The sequence below is a fragment of the Lemur catta genome, chromosome 12 (genome assembly GCF_020740605.2).
Source record: "Lemur catta isolate mLemCat1 chromosome 12, mLemCat1.pri, whole genome shotgun sequence".
NCBI classification, from domain to species: domain Eukaryota; kingdom Metazoa; phylum Chordata; class Mammalia; order Primates; family Lemuridae; genus Lemur; species Lemur catta.
Genome location: NC_059139.1, coordinates 14,267,445 through 14,292,563, shown reverse-complemented (window position 1 = coordinate 14,292,563; position 25,119 = coordinate 14,267,445). Strand labels below are relative to the sequence as shown.

At 34.5% G+C, this 25,119-nt stretch overlaps 1 protein-coding gene across 1 annotated transcript in view; it reads left to right on the top strand.

Annotated features, from left to right (window-relative positions):
• Positions 1-6,374: 6,374 nt before the first annotated feature.
• CDH12 (cadherin 12) overlaps positions 6,375-25,119 on the top strand; it is a 351,941-nt gene continuing 333,196 nt past the window's right edge. Inside the window, exon 1 of the mRNA XM_045566578.1 lies at positions 6,375-6,642. The gene's annotated coding sequence lies outside the window, so the exon portion shown is untranslated. The remainder of the gene's footprint in view (positions 6,643-25,119) is intronic.

Here is a 25,119-nt window from a genome sequence, read left to right as displayed (position 1 = left end):
AAATGGACAATGATATATGTGTGTCAAAAAGTAATTAAGCATTTCACAGCAGTCATTGTTTGAAATGGAATGGTGCTTTATTTCCCTATATAAAATTTTACTGAACTATTATCTGAATAGGTACTAGGACATTAACTTTAAAGTTGTCTTAAAATGTGATTGAATGGAGAATGCTCTATACAATTTAAGCAACTGTTAGAAATATAAAGTAGGTGGTTTTATACCATCTTCAATATGGTTTTCTTAAAGGCATGTAGATTGTTATGTATATAATATACCATTAACAGTTTAATTATGGTAATGTTTTATTAAAGAATAAATGGGGAATATGTGGGGATTTTTTTTTGCAACTTTACTGAGGTATAATTTATATACAATAAGCTGTACATATTTAAAGTGCAAATTAGATGAGTTTTGACAGATATATATATTAATACCTGTGAAGCCACTTCCATAATCAAGTACTGAACACTCTCATCATCCCACGCGTCCCTTGTGACCTTTGCCCTTCCTCATTCCAGCCCCATCCACCACCAACCACTTATCTGTTTTCTATCATTGCAGATTAATTTTCATATTTTTGAATTTGAAATAAATGTAACTATATACAAGTTACATATTTGTTTCTGGGATTTTTAGGTCAGCATAACCATCTCGTGATTCAGTTATTGACTGTACTAGTAGTTGTTCCATTGTATGAATGTATTACAGTTTACCCACTCACCTGTTGATGGAAATTTTGTTTTGTTTTTTTCCAGTTTTTGGCTAATTAGGAATAAAGTCAATCATTTGTGTGTGAGTTTTTAGTTGGAAATATACTTGCTTTTCTTTGGAGTTAATACCTCAGAGTGAGAGGCTACATCATACAATAGGCATGTATTTTTCTTCTTAAAAAACTATCACAATGTTTTTTATAGTGGTTTCACCATTTTATATTCCCATGTACAGTGTATGAGAGTTATAGTTGTTTCACATTATTGCCCACCAATACTGGTGTTATTAGGGTTTTTTTTTAAACTATTCTAATAGGTATATAGTGGTAGGAATGATTTTTTAAATATTGAATATTTAATTTTATAGTTTCAAATTAATAGGAACATCTAAATCGGGCTTTTTGTAATCCTAGGAATTTTTAGTGAGTAACAAATTCATTTGATATTGTTTCTCACATTAGTGCATCCAGATCTTTCTACATTCCACTCTACCCCACCCCTGCCTTTCTGATTCTCCGTAAAGAATAAACATGTCTACTCAATAAGGAAATAAACGTGCCCCTCTTTTTTCTATTAAACATTATTCATTAATATTATTTTACATGTGCATTTAGTGACTTATTTTTTAAATCATTGCTAAAAATGTGTATGTTTAGATTTCATATGTACAATTCAAGTCATCACTAATTTTTGGTGGCTGTAAGTGAATTTAATATAAATTAAATTTAATGTTGTTAAACTTTTACATATTGTTTATTTCATTTTTCTTGAACTTGATAGTCATATCTGAAAGATGCGAGACAGAATAAATCAGAGCTTTAAAAAGGTCTAAAATGCCAAGCAATTATGTCTGCTGAAAGCCATTTCTTTTCTTTTAATTATGCACTATGCTTTTTGTTATTTTAAAATAATTGCCTACTAAATTGGAAATGTGGTTTTAAAAACACAAAATATATTAGTATCATATGCCCATTCTTCACATATGCTCCCTGGTTTTAAGTTAGTTCTCAATCATTTTAATTAAATTACCTTTCATTTTTTTACTGGCCAAGACAATAAAGAAAAAGGCTAAGCATCCAATCTAGGTGCAATAAAACTATGTCCTTTTAAAGGAATGTATTATAGTTATTTAAAAACATGAAAAGAATGTTCCTGACCTTAGTAATTGTCTCACGTACCCCATGTACAATTTCAAATCAATAACTTCTAGCTGATTCTTAAATACTTGAACTATGAAATAAAAATATTCTTGCTATGTTATTTATAGTATAAAATAATAATTAAATTATAGTGTCATGGAAGCATAAGAGAGGGGAAAATGTGTATTTGCATATAATCTTTTGATTGCTAAATTATTTCTGAATTAAGTAAAAAAGTTATCACACATCACTAGTCAAAATAGATAACGTATTTTTATAACTGACTGAAATTGTAGAGATAATATAGTTTAATTTCATCATATTGTCCAATAAAATTATTAACTAGAAACTTTATAATGGCTCAAAATTATAAAGCTAGTTAGCCCCAGAATTTAAGTATTCTGATATCTAATCTAGCTCTCTCTTTTTCCAGAATTTCACATCTCAAACTCATGAGTACATGAGTGGACCTGGCATTAAAAATGTGATGTTTCTCTTAAAGTCTGGTAAATTTAGTCATTGAGCCTCTATGATTTAGACATAAGCAGAAATATATATAATATATGGGTATCTATTAGCATTCAGCAAACATCTGTGTAATAATATTAGCTTGATGCTGCTGCTGAAAGATCAATTTATTATTAGGTAGGCAGCTTGTTTTATAGATACATATATTTAAAAAAATTAACACTAATGTTCTGGGATTCTTTTTTTTCTCTCCTAATCATTAAATCACACAGAGTTGTACAGAAGTCATATTTGAATCTAAAGTTGTATAGAGAAGCAAGATTAAATTCGTTTAAGAATCATAAGATAACATTTGAACAATTACCTCAATATATCCCAGATTCAAATAATAATAGCCAAGATGAGAGTCCATGAGAAAGGCAAGGGAAGATATTCCTGTATATATAAATCACAAATTCCCTGTCAGCTCAGAGTAATTTTTTTCTTCAATAAATCACAATCACAGTTTACACTGTTTGGAACAAACCTAAGTAAACGAGGAAAGAGTGGTTCCTTTTTGAATCCAACATAACTCAGATAAACATTTGTAAGCAATAGTGGAGAACAATAAGACTTGTGTGAAAATGAGGACATCACGTTTTCCATTTAGTATCAAAGACCAAAGGACAATCACTTGCTCTTTTTATTCCTGATTTCCTCATCGTTAAAATATGAGAAAAACACTTATGGTAACATATTTTACAAGATTCCCGTAAGACTTAAATGAGATAATCGGTGGGAAAGTTCTTGGCATAATTTAAAGACTGCATTCATTTGCATTATCATCATTTCTTTTTAGATGGAATTTTTATTAGACACCTTGAAAAAGTGTTGTCCCAACGCTTCGCTGTAGGGTTATGGATGTGTCTGGCAATTTCAAAGGACCATATGAAATTGTAGAATTCAAGTGAAGTTTAAGAAACTCGTAGATAAAGCTTGAACAAACTAGAAATGAACTTATAGCTACATAGTATGTTTGAGCTTTTCTATTACATTATGCCTCTTGGAGAACTGGGATACCAAAAATCTTCATAATTTTGGGCTAATATATATTTTTAGTAAATGTTCTTGAAATAGCCAGATATTTGGAGTGGGATCATTTTCTTACTTTAAAGAGCAATAATTACGACATTTGAGGGGGAAAATAAATGAATTACAAAAGAGACTCTTTTTAAAATTGACCAATTTGTGCTAATAAAATTACATCATTTGGAAGTTTTAGATGAAGTTTATTTTCTAGGCTAAAGTTTACTTTTGGTGAATTTCATTTTCTGCTAAAATATACACAATACATTTTATAGCAGAACAGTCATAATTCAATATTTTATCAGTTATAAAACAAAGTTTTTAAAGATACAAAAATGATTTTGTAAGTCCTAAAACTAGGCAATTTTTCTTTTATAGTAGAAGTATTTTTGTTGATTTTAACATTTAGGAATTTCTAAATAGTTATTAAGATTTTACAGTTATAGTGACCTGAGCTGTAATTCTGGGTTTCCTCTGTATAGGCTGTGTGGCACTGGTAAATTTACTTAAATTCTCAGAGCCTTAACTTAATTAATAAAAAGCTAAAGAGTGTAATAATGCCTGCTTAACAGGATTGGTGTAAGGATTTCATCGATAATAGCTACAGCTGAAGTATATGCCAGACACCTGGCCCACAACAAGCATTTAATAGATAGTACCTATTATTATCACATGACTACTGTCTCCCCTCACTCTCCCCACAAAATAGTCTTATTTTCCTTTGTTACTCAGGAGTGTACTTCCTTGTAAAATCAATTAGTGGTCCAACATAAGTTTAAAAATCTACTTAAGAGTCATTCACACTCTCTGTAGAAACTGTTTAGAGTTTTGAAAAACTCTTGGATTTTATGACAATGAAAAGAGTGGTTATTGAGAAGTATCATCAGATGTTATGCAATTAGGGTTTCCAGGTAGAAACTATCTACAATAGCATAAAGTTAGTTTCATGTGCACCTGTTTTCGTTGGTAACGATAATTGCTGGCTAACAGAGTTCAGGAAAATAAGTCCTGTCTTAAAGTTTTAGAAAGGTTTAAAAAGAGGTCACTAAGTTCAGACCTTTAGAATGGGGCTTAGATCAATATGAGAGAGAGTGCTTTAATTGCATGACCAATGCCACATCAGAACCGTGGAATCCATTCCATTGTTATTTACAATTACTGTGTTAAACACTAGTCAGGACCCTCCCAGAAGAAATTAGCAGCTATATTTTTTATTTACAATTTATACTCAGGGTTGCACCCATTTTGATTTAAGCAGCCTCTTTTCTGCTAGAACACTCTAATGTTAGTCTATAATTGGGTAAAGGGTTTCCTGCTTAACAGCAGCAAAAGTTGTTCTGCTCCTGAAGTGGATTGACTGGGCTTCTTCACCTTCAGGTCTCATCCTCCACCAGCTGAGGGAGCAAGAGACTTCTGCATGGGAGGCTGCAGCCCCGCCTCCTCCTGGGGCTTCTCAAGGGGCATCTCTGTTTTCAGCTCAAGTAGGAGTATCTGTCCTATTTACAGCAACTCAGTTACCCTGAAGTTTTATTTTTGTAAAAAGTTTCATCAAAGAGCTTGTATTTTAATGAGATACTTAAAAAAAAATTACTTGGGAATGCATAAGGCAAACGGATTCTCTGTTATATATGTTTGATGCATTCCCTTATTGAAATTTGGGGATTTTCTAAGATTATATATGTACACACACACACACACTCACACACATACACACACACAGAGATATATATTACAATACAGATATAGCTTCTCTCTCCTCTCTCTCTCTCTCTCTCTCTCTCACACACACACACACACACACACACACACACACACACACACACACACACACACACAAATCAAGGGAATGCCATATGTCCCAAGTGAGACCTACTTGGAAAAACAGAAGTGCTGAACATATCACAGTATCATTGTGAGAGGACAGTCTTCAGTTTTCTCTCTGGCAATGAGAATTTTCTCACCCTCAAGACATGCAAATGACTTTTTTCATCTGTTCTTTTTATGTTATTTGCATAATTTTCTCCTGCAAAAGTGAGAGCTGTCAAAAATTAACCATTTGGGGCTCTGGCATTCAGTTATATGACCTTTTCTAAAGAATTAGATCTCTTCAGGGAACTAGTACCTTTGGAAGTAAGAGAGGTGGTCAGTGGCAGAAAGAGTGAATGATGGATGGGGACCAGTGGGTTGTTAATGATACATGACTACATTTACAAAGGTGCTTGACATTTTGGGTCCTCTCATATTCTTGCTTGTTTTGTTTTAGTAAAACAGTATTTCAACAGATAATAGAAGAGATGATTCACGTAGATGTAATGCTGTACTGCCCTATGTTACTCAGGTTAATTAGTACAATGCGAACATTTTTTGTAAGCATGGTGCTAATTTAAAATGCTATTTGAAAAACTACACAAGCAATACTCTGTTCTCCATGCCTTGGTTTGAGTGCATGTGTCTGTAGACAACTGCCAAATATGCTTATTTAGTATGAATACTTCCTTTTTATAAATTCAGAGAGTTGCACTCTGGAGGGCTGTAATAAACCTTTAAATTCATTTTACTGTGACAAAGGTTGGAGTAAGTAGCAGGCTGGGGCAAAGACAAGTGCAGCTATCTCTTTGATCACATTGCTTTCGACATTTTTCAGCTTTAAGCATGTCTTACAAATCAGCTCTATCAGTCTATTAATTATTTCACTGTACCTGATATCTAACATGAATGCACCCTGAAAAACGGCAGGAGAAAGCACATTTGTTTAAGTCCTCCGATGGCTAACACAGCAGCTAATCTCCTTGCAAATTATAGTCATAGTTGTAGTTCATCCATTAGGCTGGAAAAGACAAGATTCTCAAGTGGCCTTGGTGCCTTTTCCAATTTCCCGGAGACCCACAAGCCCTCCGCGTGTGTTGTCTGCGCACCGGGAGCGATCCTGCTAATCAGGTCAATGATTGTCGCCTGGCTCCGGGGACATGACAGGAGTCTGTCACAGCAGTTAGGAAAGCCTCCAAACGGAGCACGCTCACGGAGAATCTCCCGTTAAGAAACATCGCTTAGTCCCTCATTCACTCACTGGGAACCTCTGAGGATTTCAGCTGATCTTTCTCTCTCCTTAGACAGTGAGGAGCGCAACATAAACAGGGAAAAGGAGCACGGTATGCAGCTACTTGGAGGGTGTTGATTGAAAACTTCCATCTCCCCACCCCATTCACGGTTGACTTGACTGATTTCTCACATCGTTCACAGAGAATATTTCAATTAAGGTAAGTGCTGCTTTATCTGGGCGACTGCATCACACTGAATTTCTGCATTGAAAGTTCTAACTGACTAAACTGACATTCTGCACTGCAGCAAGTGACTGTTTATGTCAGGAAAATCTTAGTTTATAAGCAAGTGTCCTAGAGTGGAAATGGCATTTGGGGATAATGACATTTCAGGGCAATTTCTTTTGAAATATAATCATTCTGCCTTGCATCCACAGAAATAAAAGGGAGGATGAAAAGAGAGGTAATTTCTCAATTTACCTTTTTAATAATCTATTTAGAGGACTGTGCAGTGCCAAGGTAAATTGATTTTGATTGAAGTGGTTTGTTGTCAAATGGTAAAATCTCTGAGTCTGGAGGCTTCAAAGTTAAATTAGATGGAAAGAAAATCCTTGCAAATGAGAGTTGAGATTTTGGGCAGCTTTCTAATTTAGCAACATTCCTGAGCTCCCTTTTAGTTTAAGGATTTGGGACTAAATCCCTGAATATTTTAATAGTGTCCATTTAAAACTTAAAATTTAAATGTTACAGTTTCTGATGCAAATAATAAGAAAAATGCACCTAGAAGATTTAATATACCATTGATATTATTTATAGTTCTTATTCAAGAGAGATGAATTTCTTTTATGAGGTAGATTAATGCAAAAGAAAGAAAAAAATCAACTGCTTTATAAAATGCTTGTTTTTGAAAGGATATTTCTTTAATAACACATTAAGGTTATGTGTTTGTTGAAATCTTTTAGTTTTTTTATGTTTGAGGTCTTTTTATTATTGAAGTCTAGTGAATTGAGGTTAAGCTTACATTTTACATATAGTTTAGGGCAATTATCCAGGTAATTTAGATAAACCAATTCATATTATTTCTTTTACACTCATTTTGCTCTTAAGTTTATTAAAAATATCTAGAAGGATAATAGAAGCAACTTTTTTCCAAAGTTAGATTTAATTACCTGAACTTTTTCTTTTCTATTCACTTTGCACATGCAAGTATAGTCTGATAGTTTTATTCCATATTATGGTAAATTTCTATGTGATCAAGAATAATAAAATATTTCTATCACTATAATTATATATAATCTGTTAATTAGCACTCTAAGTACCTACAGAATAGCAATTATTTACTCGTTATTGTGTAGAACTTATACTATAAAAGGGTTTTCCAGTAACAAATGTGTGTTATTTAGAATATACACACATTTTTATAATACTTACACAAATTGAATTTCAATAATTAATCTACAATGTTATAGCACAATGTAAATATGTAGCTGCTTTTGTGTAAAGATTTATAATTGTGTCTTGAATGTACTTTTTAGAGTGAGCACTCATATTTCCTGAAATGCTGACTCCACCTTCCTTCTATGGGTATCTTGAGATGGGACATTTCATAAAGATGTCAGAACGCTGATTATATTAATTGGCTATACTTCTGAAATTCTCTGGAGAGCTTTTAAGGCTGATGTTGATGTTACTGCTTCTTATTTACAGGAATAAAATATTTTCAGGATGCCCCCCTAGGCAGTGATGTGTACTTGCTGGTTGTTGATATGGTTTTAATCAAAGTCTAAAGACATTTATCTACCTCTGTTGCACTGGGATTTCTATCTTTTTTTGTTTTCTGGGGAGATGGTTTCTCAACTGATTCAAAGATAACTGGGAGAAGAATGTATTGACCACAGTGACTGTTTCTGGGTCTTTGGCTTCTTTTTTTCTGTTAGGCAAACTTGATAAACAGGAAGAGGCAACAGTTATCAAACAGGGACACATTTGCTACTAACAAACTTGTATTAATACATTGCTGAAAACATCCTTGTATTATAGACTATCCCTTGTGCCAACTTCAAAATTAATGGTGGCAGCAAACCCAATGAACTTATTGATTGTACCCACCATTGAAGTGTATGACCAGTGTGTGACCATTAAAGGATGTGTTTAGTGTGTAATGAAATATTTATGTTTATAAATGTAGTCAGTTGCAGTTCTTTTTCGAAAGGACATAGCAAAAGTTTTTAAAGGAGTTTTATCTTACTGTAGTTGTAGTTGTCTTAATTTGCATTATACATGCTGATAAGAGAATGGAGAATGTCTTGGGTCCAACTGAGAATTAGTAGCTGTTTATTTTAGGTAGCACCTGCCTCCTTAATAGGACCTTCTATTTTTTTCACTTATTAAATTATCTTCAGGTGCCACCATACCTCTAGTTTCTATATTAAATCTCATTTTCATTCATTTGAGGGTAATTTATTCCTTCTGTAAGATCATAAAACATCTTATAGGATAAAATTATAACTTCAGAGTAAAAAGTTTCAAAATTTAAAGACAAAAATTTGCTTCAAGATCTATAATCTGTTCTTCAATATGTGATATGTTCAATATAAGACAATGGATAGAGGTAATATTTAACATATCTGGCATGCTTCCTAAATGCGAAACAGCTAGGCTATAAACATTGCATGTACGATTATATGATAAAGTCAAAATAATCACATAGGTGGTTTTTACCCCCACTTTCCTGAGAATGAGACGGAGACCGAGAGAGGATACATATCAAGGCTACATCGTAATTAGTGAACCTATAATTCAAACTCAGATCCGGCTGTGTGCAAAACTAATACTCTTTATACTACACTACTTTGTTTTTTCATAGATGGTGACTGTTGCAATGTTTGACATGGTACTCATGAATATTTTAAGAATATTTTTAAGGTAGTACAGAGTAATTATATAACCTTCAGAATAGGTTAACTCTTGGCTTACAGAAAATAAATGATTTTGTAAATTCCATAGCCACCAATAGTTGAAACCAGGATGCAGTTTGTTCTTGTAGGTTCTGATAAAGGTTAGTGCACAAGTCTTTGCTTCCAGCTGATTCTGATCATTACTGACATACAAAGCATAATCACTACTGAAATTTAGTGTTTGTAATATGTACATCATTCCAAGAGAAGTTGACACATTCTCAGGATAAAATAAAGTAAAATGTTGAGATATAAATTTAATGCTACTGCCACTTGTATTGAAATGAGATTAAAAAGGAAGTTAAGGGGAACTCACGTTAATGGTGAAAGACACACAATATTAGAAAAGATAGAGAAACTAGCAGTTGGAATTGAATGTTGGAAGTGAATTTAATAAAATAAATTTAAATGTACAGGAGTCTATTTGCTCTACCGACTTTATATAAACTTTTCCCTATGTATACAGATATTTGCTGTAAGTAATTATGTTAATATTGTGACAATATTTTCCAACTAAAACTTGATCTAATCTCATGACAAGAAGATTGAGTTGACATGAAAAATTTAATATGATTATCTGATTACCTGGAAGTTAGTTTTCATGGTTATAAAATATGATCACTTATTGTGCTCTAACAGGTTCACAAATCTGCAAAAAGATAATATTGTACAAGATACTGTGAATAAAAATTATACTATGATAAGAAACATGATGAAGAAATATATATGTATACAATTTCCAACTAACAACTGGCATACTTTCTGTTTCTTACCTATTGTCAAGCTGTTGGCTTATCCTACGTGTGTATGTGAATAACAGACAAAGTATATATACACATTATCTCCCTTCTTACCATTTCAAAGGAATGAACATAGTGTGTAAAGAGCAGTATTACAGAAGAGCTTATAATATTGCCAGTCCACAGTGCATAGATGGTGCTACCAAGAAAATATGACCATGTGTCTAGTCAACACTGGCCACAGTAGATTTAACCAGACATGAATGTGCCCAGGTCTAAGATAGCCATCCCTAGATTGGCCAAAGACCACCACATGGCCTTACAGGAGAAATGTAACAATAAAGAATGCTCTGTATTAGATAACAAATATCTGACTTGGTGGCCTTAAATATGAAATACCATGTAGATCGCCAGTAGTTGGTGAGCAGAAGCAGAAGTTGAGACATATAGAGATGGTAGTCTGTGGATATCATGAATAAACTGCAGTCATGAGGTTGGTGGGAAGGAAAGAAAAAAGGTTAATTGCCTTAATTCAATGAGAAGAGACACATTTTCTGACTCACCCTAATGGCTAAGCACAAGAGGAAAGGACTGCTCCCTTGTGAAGGGGCGATGAGGGTCTATTGCATACACACCGTGCAATGGTAAGACCTTTTCCCCTTTCCACATTTTTCTCTGTGGTTTCAGTCACATTAACCAATTCAAATTGAGCACAACTATTTTCCTTACAAATGAAAGATTATAATTGATTCAACATCTTATGTCTTCACAGTTCTGGTAGGCAGTAGAAGAGGCAGTAATGTGCAGTGGCTATAAGTACACGTTTGGAGTTCAACTACCTGGATTCAAATACAGCTGAGGGTACTTGCTAGCTCTGTGCCCCTGGACAAGTCAGTTAAGGTGTCTAAACTTTGTTTTTATGTTCTTTATAATGGAACTAATCATAGTACCTATCCCATAGCAGTGTTTTGAGAAATAGAGATAATTGATATAAAATACTTAAAATTGTACAAGTGCTAATAAAATGATAGTTATTATTACAAGCAAGAAACTTTATTATTAGTCCCTTACCTGACTTGTCAAGTAGAGTACATTAGAGACTTTTTTTCTCCTTAGCAACTGTAAACACTTGGATATTGCCAGAAGCTCCTAGAACCATTTCCTGCCACTGTATTTAGTATATTAGTACATTCGGATCTCAGGAACATGCTTTTATTGTTGTTTTATTGGATTTACACAGATGAGTAGATATGTCTTGAAAGAATGTAACTTAGGAGTCAGTTTAGAGTAACTTGCCTAGTTTTGATAGAGGACTAAAGTACCAATCGAATCCTTTATTTTGATTCTTTCTTAAAAATATTGAAAGGAATTAAACAAGTCTTGAAAAATTAGTTCTGTTTGACTACTGGTAGTTGACAATCCAACTTGTCTTTACTGGGGTGAGAAAAATAGCTCATGATTTGTTTCTGTAAATAGAGTTTTATTGGAACACAACACTTTTAAGAATTTCTTGTAAGGCAGGTCTAGTGGTGACAAATTCCATTAGTGTTTGCTTGTCTGGGGAAGACTTTATTTCTCTTTCATTTATATAGCTTAGGTTTTCAGGATACAAAATTCTTGGCTGACAGTTATTCTGTTTAAGGAGATTAAAGATAGGACCCCATTCCCTTCTGACTTGTAAGGTTTCCTATGAGAAGTCTGCTGTTAGTCTGATGGATTTGCCTTTGTAAATTACTTGATGCTTTTGTCTCACAGCTTGTAGGAGTCTCTGCCTCACTTTGACTTTGGCCAGACTGATGATTATGTGCCTTGTCCTGTTTGCAATGAATCTTCCAGGAGTTCAATGACCTTCTGGTATCTGGATGTTTAAATATCTTTAGCAAGACCAGGGAACTTTTCCTCCATTATTTCCTCAAGTAGGTTTTCTATGCTTTTTGTTTTTTCTTCTCTCTCTGAGATACCTGTAATACTTACATTTGGTCATTTTACATAATCCCATAATTCTCCAAGACTTTGTTCATTCTTCTTGATTCTTTTTTTCTTCATTTTTAACCAACTGAGTTAGTTCGAAAGTCTTGTCTTCAAGTTCTGAAATTCTTTCTTGTACTTGATCTAGTGTGTTGTTAAAACTTTCCACTGTATTTTGTACTTCTACAGCTGTTTGTTTTCATATAGTCAATGAGTGCTTGCATATTACAAAGCCATAGTTGAATAGATGAGTACAAAGAGATTGTAGAGCCTGCAATGCTAAAAATATATTTTCATTTGTATTTTATAGAGAAAAGTTTGCTGGCTCCTTGTTTAGAAGAGAAACATTCATCTTGCATGATTTTTATCATCAACAGAATAAATATTTGGTAGGATATTTTTAAACATCTTGACAGTAACTATCTAAATGTCTAGTTCCAAATAGATTTATAGTTATCATTTCCTCTTACTATTCTATTTAAATTGCCTAATTATAAATTTTGAAAAAGTACCAATTACCAGTATATAGATAGATAGATATAGATGGGCACACACACACAATGAAGTATTCCATTCCATGATTTGTATATTGATTCAAGTAATAAACATAGTAAAACATATTTTTTTTGCAATGGATTTAATTGGTTTCCATTCTCCAAGGCACACATTCTTAGATTTGGGTATATATAGAAATCAACTGCTATGTGACTTAAAGCAGTAGATTCCAAGGTCTGATTCCTGAAGTACTACTGATTTAGTAGGTCTAGGAAATGACCCAGGAATCACAGTTTTGAGACATACGCAGGTAATTCTGACAAAATCAGAATGTATAACAATGTGGCCTAATCATCAGAATTTTTAACATTTCCCAGGTAACTCTATTATGCAGCCAAGGTTGAGGACTGCTGCTATAGTCCAGCAATTACCAAACTTTAAAAATGGACATGCAAATTATCTGGAGCTCTCCTTTAGTGGTTTCGGAGTGTGGTCCAAGGTTCTGCACTTCTAACAACCTCCCAGGGATGTTGATACTGTTGGTAACGAGAAATGCTGCTCTCACTCCACCACCTCCTCCTACTTTACCACATGGTTGCCACAGGTGGGCAAATTCTATTCAAGGACCTACCACGGGATGTGACTTACTGCCCAGCTCACCTAGGTCAAAGGGTGATCAATCTTTCCAAGAAGCTCTTCCTATCTTGAATGGGTGATAAGAAATTCTGAGCCAGGTCAAAATTGAGCAAAAAAAAAAATGATTTCTCTCTTTATATATATATATATATATATATATATATATATATATATATATATATATATATATATATATGTAGATATAGATATATATACACACACACACGGGAACACAATTTATATATATATATACACAGATACACACAATTATATATATAATTCATTGTTGATTCTTCTCTAGACATAGAATAATTAGATGTTTTAGAAGTAAAATATTTAGATAAACATTGCTAACCTATTTAATTATTTGCAGTTAGGAGGGGACAGGGTATTCATTGCTTCTCCAATCCCCCTTCTAATATGTAGAAAGTTTCGGCTTTAGCACCACTCAGGATAACTCCATACCAAAGTTCAGAACTTAATCAGGAAATGCTGACTTCTCAGGTGGCATTCAGTTCTCTTCTTTCTAGGAATGCAGTCGTAAGTCTGTGCTATTTGTCAGTTCAACTTTGTTCTTCTTTCCTAAAACTGAATTGCAAGGATATTGATTTTAGCTTTCTTCTTTATTTAACCTTTTCTCTCTTGCTAATCTCAACTGCCACATTTCTTTATTATTGCTAAAATCTACAAACCACGGAGAGAAATGTATTTCATTAATATAGACACAAAGTTTGGATAATTTACATTACCATGATTTTTTAAATTATAAAAGCCTCTCACAGACTCCCCTATTACTTTCTTCTAAAGCGTTTGACATCTTATTAGCTATACACTTTTTAATTTGTTTGATTATTATATTTGGCTCCTCACTTCTCATTGGGTTTTAGAATATAACCTCCATGATGGCAGAGTTTTTGTTTCTTTTATTCAAAGCTACAACCCAGTACCTAATGCCTGTCATAGAGTTGATTCTCAGAAAATATATGTTGAACAAAGGATGAATGGATATTCCAGACTAATTTATTAATATGTAGTCTCTGTGTTAGGATTGAGTCAAGTACTAAATAATGATAGGTTTCCTTTCATTAAAAAATACGTCAAATGTGACTGTATAAGATTTAAGCATGTTTCACATTTACATTCATCCATATTATTTACTCAATAATTACGGGTACCTCTTAAGAAGTGTCAGACACTGTGCGAGGTTCTAGGAATACATGTTGACAAGACCTAGTTCCTATGCATAAAATACTAGGTCTGATGATGGTGAGCAGTGGACAAGAGAAAAAACAGTTACTATACCTGTGGTATGTAATCATAGCAGATGTGTACAGATTGTTGTTAATGAACAGGCAATAGCTCCTCGCTTAATTCAGAGGGATCAAGGGATGTTTCCAAGAAGAGAAGATTCCTGAGCTATAAATTGAAGGATAGCTTGAATTTAGACAGACAGAAGAATAATCAGTAGCCCCTAATAAATGTATACTGTGTGAAAAAGCACAGAGATATGATATGACAGTTCCTGACACCTTCCAGTACCACATTAGTTGGGTATAACATGACAATGGGGTAATGTGTATGTAAAAAGGAGCAACTTCATATATGCTTGTGTGAGGGGTTTGAACTTTAGCAGAAGAACAATGGGAACTTGTTAAAGTATTTTGAGAATGGGAGAGACAGATTTATTGGTCCTTTCTTCTGAATCTTGCATTTTATTTTTCACTACTTCAAATAGAAAACCATGATATCAGCTATTTAAAAACCACATGAATCAGATGGTTTATTTGCTCTTGAGTTGTTTAAGTTCCTTATATATTTTGGATATTAACCCCTTGTCAGATGCATAGTTTATAAATATTTTCCTCCATTCTGTAGGTTGTGTTTTCACTCTATTGATTATTTCCTTTGATGTGCAGAAGCTTTTTTATGTGTTGTAATACCATTTGTTTATTTTTGTTTTTGTTACCTGTGCTTTTGAGGTCTTATTCAAAAATCTGAATGGACATTTCTCAAAAGGAGACATACAAATGGTCAACAAGTCTATGAAAAAATGCTCAATGTCACTAATCATCAGAAAAATGCAAATCAAAATCACAATGGGATATCACCTCATCTATGTTAGCACGGCTACCATCAAAAAGGCAAAAAATAGCAAATACTAGCAAGGACATGGAGAAAGAGAACTCTTATACACTGTTGATGGGAATGTAAATTAGCATAGCCATTGTATATAAGAGTATGGAGGTTCCTCAAAAAATTAAAAATAGGACTACCATATGATCCAAAAATCCAACTCTTGAGTATTTATCCAAAGAAATAAAATCTGTATATCAAAAAGATATCTACACTCCCATATTTATTACAGCACTATTCACAATAACCAAGATAGAGAATCAACCTAAGTGTTCATCAATGGCTAAATGGATAATGAAAATGTGGCATATTTACCCAATGAAATACTATTTGTCCATAAAAAAGAATAAAATACTGTCATTTGCAGCCACATTGATGAGACAGGAAGGCATTATGTTAAATGAAATAAGGCAAGGCACAGAAAGACAAATACCACATAATCTTACTCATATGTGGAATCTACAAAAGTTGATCTCATAGAAGTAAAGAGAAGAATAGTAGTTATGAGAGTCTGGGAAGGAGAAGGGGAAGAAGGGAAGGGACAAGGTTAGTCAATGGGTACAAAGTCATAGTTAGATAGGAGGAATAAGCTCTGGTGTTCCATTGCACAGTAAGGCAACTATAGCTAATCACACTGTATTGTATATTTTACTACAGGTAAGAAGAGAGGATTTTGAATGTTCTCAACAGAAAAAGTGATAAATTACTGAGGTTATGGACTTGCTAATTAACCTAATTTGATTATTATACATTGTATACATGTATTAAAACATCATATACCACCCAATAAATATGTATAATTGCTGTGTGTCAATAAAAATAAATTTTAAAAAATGAAAAAAGACACATGAAAATTAAAAACAAGCAAAAAATATATGCTGGAGGAGAAAACAAGTTTTTGGTGAGGTTGATGGGAGAAAGAATAAGACACTTAAAATGTTGTGCCAAGAATATACACAAATTCAGGTAAAGGACTTTGAACCAAATAAGGTTGAATGAGCATGAATTTTGCCAAGTATGTATCCGTATGTAACTTTCCAAGGTTTTGTATTGCCTAATTAGATGGATGAATTTATTTCAGTTTCAAAGTTTAGGAAAAGGGCAGACTATGGGTGGATATATTTGCTAGAATTGACATGGAGATGTGTTCACACTCTCCCACCTCCTATTTGTGACCTAACAGAAAAGTCTACCTTTTGCCTGTACTCTTTTTGGATAATCAAACTCAAAGTTATCTATTCAAACTTAATGACATTGATATTCTTAGGTGGATAATGGTTTGAGCCTTTCATTTCATAGGTAAAATACTAGGTTTTAACTTTGGAAAAAACTCTTCTCCTTCTGTACAGTTTGTTGCTAATTTTAGCTGAAATCAAATAGATGATGTCACTTCTTCAGTGAAGCTTTCTCTTACCATTCTACCTAAAATATTACTCCCCATCTCTTTCTCCTTATTGTTCATCCTTTGTTTACCATTTATGTTGCCTGTTGATGGATTTTCCAATGGGACTACATGCTCTGTGAAAATAAAAACCTTGCTTTACTCATTTCTGCAGCCTCGTCGCCTAGATCAGTGTATATCACATAGCTAGTACCTATTTGTTAAAGGAAGGAAAGAAAGACAGAAGGAGTTGAGGAAGGGAGAAAGAGACAGAGTGAGGAAGGGAAGGATCAATGCATTCTTCAATCTTGCCCCCAAAATCTTTTCTACCTCTTTTCGATCATCTCAGTGAATGGCACTATAATCTACTCAAATCCATCAAGTTAGGATTTCAACTATCATCTTTGCCTTCCACTCCTCACATCCCACAGATCCAACCAACATCTGGTCCTTTCAATCCTGCCTTCTACCTTCATTCACATGGGTTTTCATTCTTGCCTCCCCACAGTTTATGTCACCCTCATCGGTCACCTGTCCCCATTATGGTCACTTCACTGTACTCCTTTTCTCCACAAAATAATGCTGCTTATTGTCTCTATAAATTGATCTCTTTAAATGCAAACTTGTCACATTACTGCCATGTTAAAGGCTTCTCTTGTAGTTTCCATCTCTTCTCGGATATAATTAAAACCCTCATTTAGCATCGTTTCTATGTGAGGCTTGGATGCGGCATCATCTCTACTCATGACTAACCTCCAGTAGTCTATGACCAAGCTGCAGTTACTGCCATTTAGTTCATTGTCTCTCAGCTTTCATGTTTGCTGTCTATCACATTAAGTTGATTTTTTGTCTGGCTAGACCTCTTGACCTTTGGAAATCAATATGTCATTTCTTACAGGTAGTTTTTGGCTCCTACCAGTTCAGTCCCAATGTCTCTCTTATCTGTTCCCATAACACATTCTATGCTCCTAACAGTACAATTATAAAACTCATCACATCGTTGAATAATACCAAATCCAAACTCTTTGATGGCAGGCTCTATGCCTGTCTCATTCACTACTATATTCCCAGTGACAGGCACTTACATAAACAAATACTTTGTAAAAAAAAAAATAATAGTTAATGTTTTTCTGTGAATTAAAGAGCAGTCATTTATTCATAAGTCAATGCTTCTTCCTTCCACTTGGGCAGTTAAATTCCTGCCATTCCGAAAAGAATTTCACTTCTCCATGTCACCTTCACAAAATGTCAAAAAACACACACACAAAAATAGTAACAGATTAGTTCAAAACATTTTCCATGGCTATAACCACTGAAATCAGTTTAATGTATTTCAAACATCATATCCACCTTATGGACTACATAGATATCTTGGCCTTTAATGAACAGCGGAAATTTTTCACACACGTTTGGTAAAAAGGTCACCTATTTTCAGTCAGCTTCTTTCTGTGTAATAACTGGGTGACATTTCTCATCCATTTGTGATCAATGAACATGCATATTTTAACTCACCAGTCTATTCTTTATAAAAGTGCCACTTACAGCTTCTTATTTCATAACTACATGATATTTAGTACAGGGAAACTACACTAATTCTTTTTCTCAGGCTTTTTGATCTTCAGAGAAGATCAATTGATAGAACAAAAAACAGAAATTGGCTATACTGTACTTGATAATCAGTAGTCAACAATCACATCCTGAATAGATGCACTTTAATCTCATATGTTTAGGGAATAATTACAGTTATATTTAATATTACCATAATTAAGTATATTTTATCATTTTTCCTTTATATAGAGTGAGTTGAAATGCTCTAAAAATCAATATAGAGTAAACAATAGCATTAATTCTGGAAAGTATTTCTCTCACAGATATTTAGACGCAATCTTCCCTGGAACCATAATCCTCAAAAGGAAATTGCAGTCCTTGCAGAAACACAGTTTGGGTCATCTGGGTCCAGGTCTCTGGATTTTTCTAAAAGCCTTCACAAGGCACAAATGACATTTTAAATAGCTTGTCAGGAAAAGAAGTGATTTTTTAATGCGGATCCACCAAATATAATGTTTTTTATCGATGTCCCCAAAGGCAAACATCTGAAAGGCAGAGAGAAAAATAATACAAAGAAAAATGTTGTGACTAGTGTCTAAGGAGGAACATAATGTAAAAATCATAAATATCTCTTGTCAGAAAAAACAGGAAGAGTAAACAGGTTTAATATCTAACAATTCTATATCTACTCAGAAGTATAATTAAACCTTAAGAGTTTTTTTTCTCTTACTGGGTGCCAAGCCATTTTGTTTTTTAAAATATTTTGGAGAAAAAGAGCAGGTCTTTTATGCTCTGATCTGCAGGCATGGGAAGAGGAGCCCAGCCCAGAGTTAGGCAGCAGTGACAGTAAACAGTTAACACAAAAACTTTCAGATGAAGTAATGAAAGTACCACACTGATTCCTTTAACAAAGTAAAACTTGTTGTGTGATGATGGTTTATATTATCCTTGGTCTTGAACAACATATCAACTTATGAAGTTACCAGCCATCTCCCACCTTCATTCCCTTCTGGGTCTTTTGTAGTCTAGTTTCTACAGACTCTTAAGTCACTAATATCTAACCCTCATAACCAAGTAGCCACACCCTGTCCATAGAGAGCCTCTCTATTGTCTTTGTGTTCATTTGTGTGTTTGTTGTAGTAGTGTCCTACTTGGAAAGTTTGGCTATTTTGGTTTGAACAGAAGTAGTACAGTTAAAATATTTTGCTTTTCAAAGTGTTTCATTTCATCTTTGGAGGCATTGGGGTAAGCTTTTCCTCATTTTCAGGAGAACAGAATCCTCTACTCCCAAGTACAGGGCTAGGTGTTCTGGTGGTTCTCTACAATCAGAATCTAGGTTCATGTACCTCTCCAATGTCCCCTTTTGGACACATTGCAGTTTGAGGTTATTGAAAGACCTTTACTCTCTTTCTGTTAACCCATATCAAATATAATACAAAAAGTAGAGCCTATTTTCCTATCTGCTTGGTCTATAAAACATTAAACCTTGCCAGGGTTGGTAAACACTTTAAAATCTTGAGAATTGGTAAGAAGAATGACTCTGTTAGTGTTACATTCCTAGAAATGTTTCTTAGGCTTTGTATTCCACGAGGAAATTTCAGAATTAACAGCATTTATGTTCACATAAAGCCATTACCAATGAATGTAAAAGATGTCTTCAGAAACCAACCTTGAGTTTTGTGCGTAAATCACTTGCTGGATGGAGCAGAATTGTTGAAGTGATGTAGATATAGAAAGTAGAATTTCCGTAGATCCTGGAGTTACTCATCCAAATCTGAAAAAAGAATAACAAAACATGTAATGGAGCAAGTTTAGCATTCAAGTTGCTAGATATAATTTAAACAGCAGGGATAGTTTAGTAGGCATTAAGTTCTTGAGGTATTAAGTATGATTCCTACATAAAAATCAAAATATTAAAGAATGTCAGACATGCCTGCTTCTAATACTGCCAAATAACATAACTATCATGTATATAGCATGTTTACACAACATACTTATTTGGCATTTAAGAAAAATTTGAAGCATAGTTTCAACATTGTTAGAAATTATATAAAATAAAAGTACAATGAAAAGAATAAAAATGTTATAACATTATAAGTTCTTCCTTTGGGGAGACTGACTGAAAAGGGGTATGCAAGGGAGATTACTGAGGTGCTAGAAATGGATACTTTGATATATGTGGTGATTAAATTGAGATATGTGTGTGTGTGTGTGTGTGTGTGTGTGTCTGTGTGTCTGTGTATACATACAAACACACATATATATGATTTTTTAAATGAGGAAAAAATGTTTATTCTGCATAGTTTGCTAAGAAATTTGTTGCTAATATAAGTCATCTTCTCCTTTTCTTTTCAAGTAAGATTGAGACTTATTATAAAGAAAATAATAATTTTACTCAGTTATTTTTATCATAATGAATGTAGTCTCACCAAATTATAAGTCTGTTATACCTTTCAAACTTATTGCACACAGATACATAAGAAAATAAGTTAAGAAACATGTAAGAACTTTTTTGCAAGAAGCATACAAACTTCTAAATCAGAAAAATCCACACTTATAGGGAGACTTTATAAATTTTGAAGGTAATGATTTTATGTATGAGGAGATCATCTTGGGGAAGACTGAGCCAGGAATGACATAATTGCCCCAAACATTTTACTGTACAGATGTAGTTTAGAAAAAAGTGATAATAACATCATATTTTTAGATGAGGAAAATGCAATAAGGACTCTACCAGTACACAATCTTCATAAAAAGCAATAAAAGCTAATTTACAATAAAACAGAAGAATTGCCTTAACAGAATAGAAGTAATGCTTCTGAAAACTGCTTCTTTTCAAAAGCATCTCCTTGACACTTTCTGACAAAATCTACATTGCTAATATTATTTTCATCGTTTAAATTGGAGTATTGAAGACCCTTGTGTAAGAAAGGCAACCAACAGTACCTTACTAATCAACATCTTATCATGATCTACTTTTGTCTGATTGGCTGAGGATGGAGAAATTGGGACTGACCTATTCTGAACCGCAAGTGTTCAGGAAAAGGAGTAAGGTCTATGGCATAACATAATTAAAGGGGAGAAGACCCAAGGAGGAACTACAGTGCTGTCCCAAACTTGAGGCTGCAGGTGAGAAGAGAACAGAGGCAGCAAGAAGAAAGGGAACAAGAGAGCCCTCCAGTGCCTGAGGACGCTTCAGAAGTTGTATGAAGTCTGATTTGCATATTAGAGTAAATGTCTCTCTTCCCTCTGTTGATGTCCTTTCTTTTTTATGAGAGCAAGTGAGGGAATTTTGAAAGCTATGTGAAGTCTTCCATCTATTTGAGGTCAATTCAGTATAGGCACTTTCTATGTATGTGGCTTACATATGACATGTCACCTGGAATGGAGTGCTCCAGATAGCTAGCAGGAGAGAAAATTCTAATTATATCTCAAAAATGAATGAAAGTATACACACACACACACACACACACACACACACACACTATAACCCATATATACACATACTGTTTCTACAAGGACTACTGTAATATATGTAGAATATTCTTATTTATGTTCTTATTCAAATCTACCTAAACATCTAGGGTTAAATTCTGTGATTAACATGCATGCATACCTCCTTTTATCTTATCATTAATAGGTTAAAAACTGAGAAAATGTGATTGTGTGTGATTGTGTGTGTCTGCATGTGTCTGTATGAGAGAGATACCACACAGGAAAAAACGAGCGAGTATTTTACCCCAGGCTTTTGTTCCCTTATGTTGAGCTAAATTCAGGAACAAGAAAGTAAGGGAGAGAAACTGGTAAAACATGTTCTATTTTGCAGAGCATTATAGAAGAGAAATCTTCATAAGAAACAAATTTGGTGCCAATAAAGGGGTTAGAGGGTTCTTTGCTGCTTTTTGTTTAAGAGGTTTAAAATATACATTTTTTATATTTCCTCATTGGTTCTTTTGTAAATTAAATGAGATAAATTATGAGAAAGCATCCATCATAGTGTCTGATGAATAACAATTTCTCAGGAAAAAATAATAATTGTTTTTCTGTTGCTTTTCCCAACCTTAATGGGGTCACCAGGTAGCATGTCCAAGACTGTAAAGTGAAATCTGAAAGGCATAATGATTTAATAGTTAAAAGAATGGCTCTTGCAGTTCAACACGTCGACATTTCAATCTGACCCTACCGCTTACTACCTATGTAGCTTTAGGCAATTTACTTTTTTAATGACTGGGTTTTCTTTTCTAGCATAATACAGATAATAAACTTATAGGTTGCCATATAATGAGATACCATAATAAATGTGCTTCGCAAAGTGTCTGGCTTACAGCAGGCACACTGTGGCTGTGAATGCTATCATTATTACATCAGCTGGATGGCCCGGGTCCCATATTTCACTAGCATTCTCCTTGTCCCTGACTCCAGCCACAACCTTGCCCTCAAAGGTCTGTAATAATTTCAAGCTAAGAAAGCCTCTCTCTACCCAGAGAATAGAAAAATAACTTTTACTGAGGACCTATGGCAACCCAAATGTCTAGGCCTGGGATAATAAAATTGGATCTTATTTTCATCAAATACCACCTTTATGATGGCTCAGGACCCCTGCCTTGATTGCCGCACCTGAGTCACTGGACGTCTCCCCTGGCTGTTTGTGAAAGCTCCCAAGGTGCTCGCTCGTACTCTTGGAAACAAGATTCTTGTGTCTCCCTCTCTGACCTCCTGCCGTCTGCCAGGCAAGACCCCTGCTGCCGATGACCCTTGGGGGATCACAACTCCTCTGGGCAAAGCTCTCACACAGTTGTAGCTATGGGGAAATACTACTGTCTTTCCTTTTATTGCTTTTTACTTACAGCTTGAGCCTGGCCTTTTCAATAAGGCCACATAGCACGGGAAGACCAAGCAGAAAGTTTTGTGTTGTTTGTTTGTTTTCATAAAGTAGAGAAATAATGGTAAGGATGTGGGACACAGAAGACACCATCGAGTGCTAGGCAACATGTCATCTCTCCAGCTCACAGGCCTGGTACCTGGATGTTTCATCTGTGTTAACCCCCACTTACCATTGCCAAAGGGGGCAGCGTTCTTTTCCCACCAGGACTACATTCAAACACATCTTCTGGCACAGTGGCCAGGACTCATCTCCAATGAGGCATCAGAGACACAACCCTAGACTCTATCCTAGGCTTTGATTATGGAACTCTCATTTTCATTTCCAGATTCTAAGTATTATAAATATTGACTGCGGGAATCTCCACTTATTTCAATTTAAAAAAAATCCCTTCCTCACTTCTAACCTCTAAGCTATTCCTAAGAGAACCATTAAAGGAAAATAATCCTACATAGATTTAATCTGTATTAGTAAGTCTTAAATAACACCTTGTGTAAGCTATCATTAGTCCATTAAGTTATACTGAGCCAAACCAAGTTCTTAGTTCATTCTTTTCTGCAGCTAAAGGGTACAGTGGAGTCCTCTGACCCACTCAGCATTCCTCATGGGTCTTTGTTTCTATAAATCAACTGCATGAGCAATTGTACAAACATGGATCTCCCCAAGAATGTGTCTAACAAATCTGGCTGGAAATTTGTATACATACAAAGAAAATAAATTCAAAGGAGAGAGTAGCCTGGAGAAAGAAAAAAATGAGCTCTAGTCTCTAATAATAGCAAAACAATTAGCTTCTTATTCTAAGTTTCATACATTCAAGAAACAGGTTGATGTTCAGCCCAAGTGAAAACCTACCACAAAGGTAACTTGTGAATCTGCCTGTAATCCTCAATGCCTGGGAAAGTGAGCAGCAAAAAGAAGGAATAAATAAATATATGTTGTTGAAAGCAGAAAAGGAAATGGGAGTTTTCCTATCATCTAACATTTACAGCTTCAAAAAACACTGCATTGGAATCTAGTTTCAACCAAGTTACCCTATTATGTTTCTTTATGCTCTCGGTTAGAATTCTGAACATGTTTTCTCCTAGAAACATTAAGCCTGAATTTGGGAAGTTATAGTATATTTAGTTCACATTAAACTTTATATCCATACAAATTGGTAAAAGCATTTCGTATTCAAAAACAAGCAAACAAAAACAAACAAAAAGGCTTATATTTAGGGCAGGAATTCATGAGTTAGAGAAGCTAAAATACATTTGTTAAATCTGCAATTTTCCCCAGCATGCATGTTTGAAACCTGAGTATCTTACTAAATTATTATATTTTTCCCCACACTCCTTCCATACACCATAAGTCTCAGTTTTGTCTCCTAATTCCTTTACTACGTAACTTCATCTGCATACCTGCTGTTTCTCTCTAAGTGCAGGCCCTCACCCTTGCCTATGCAGGCAACAATAGCAAATTCTTTCCTGGACTCAGCCTTCTTTTCAGTATTCTGACCTCTAGTTTCTTCTCTTCCGTGCCGTCTCCCGAGCTATGATCTGTCTCAAATACAAATGTAATCTTACCACTTTCCTACATGAAAGCTCTAATGGCTCTTTTTTCTACAAAATGAGCTCCGGTCTATTGTGAGACATAGGCCTACTATGACACCCCTACCAACTTCTCCCACCTCCTTTATCTCTTATCATTTCTTTCTCTTTAGACACTGGGAATAATTTGCAGTCACATGCATAAGCACATGTACACACACACACATGCACACAACACACACATCCCTAATGGTTTCTGTGGTCCCCTGGTGCTTTGTCTGCCCTTCTCCTCCTTCTCCTTCCACTCCTCCATAACCTTTCTGGCTAATTCCTACTCTCTCTTCAAAACTCAAAACTGACATCACTTTCTCCAGGAAGCTCCCCCCATCTCCAGCCACCAGCCTCATTAACTTGCTATTTTACTCTG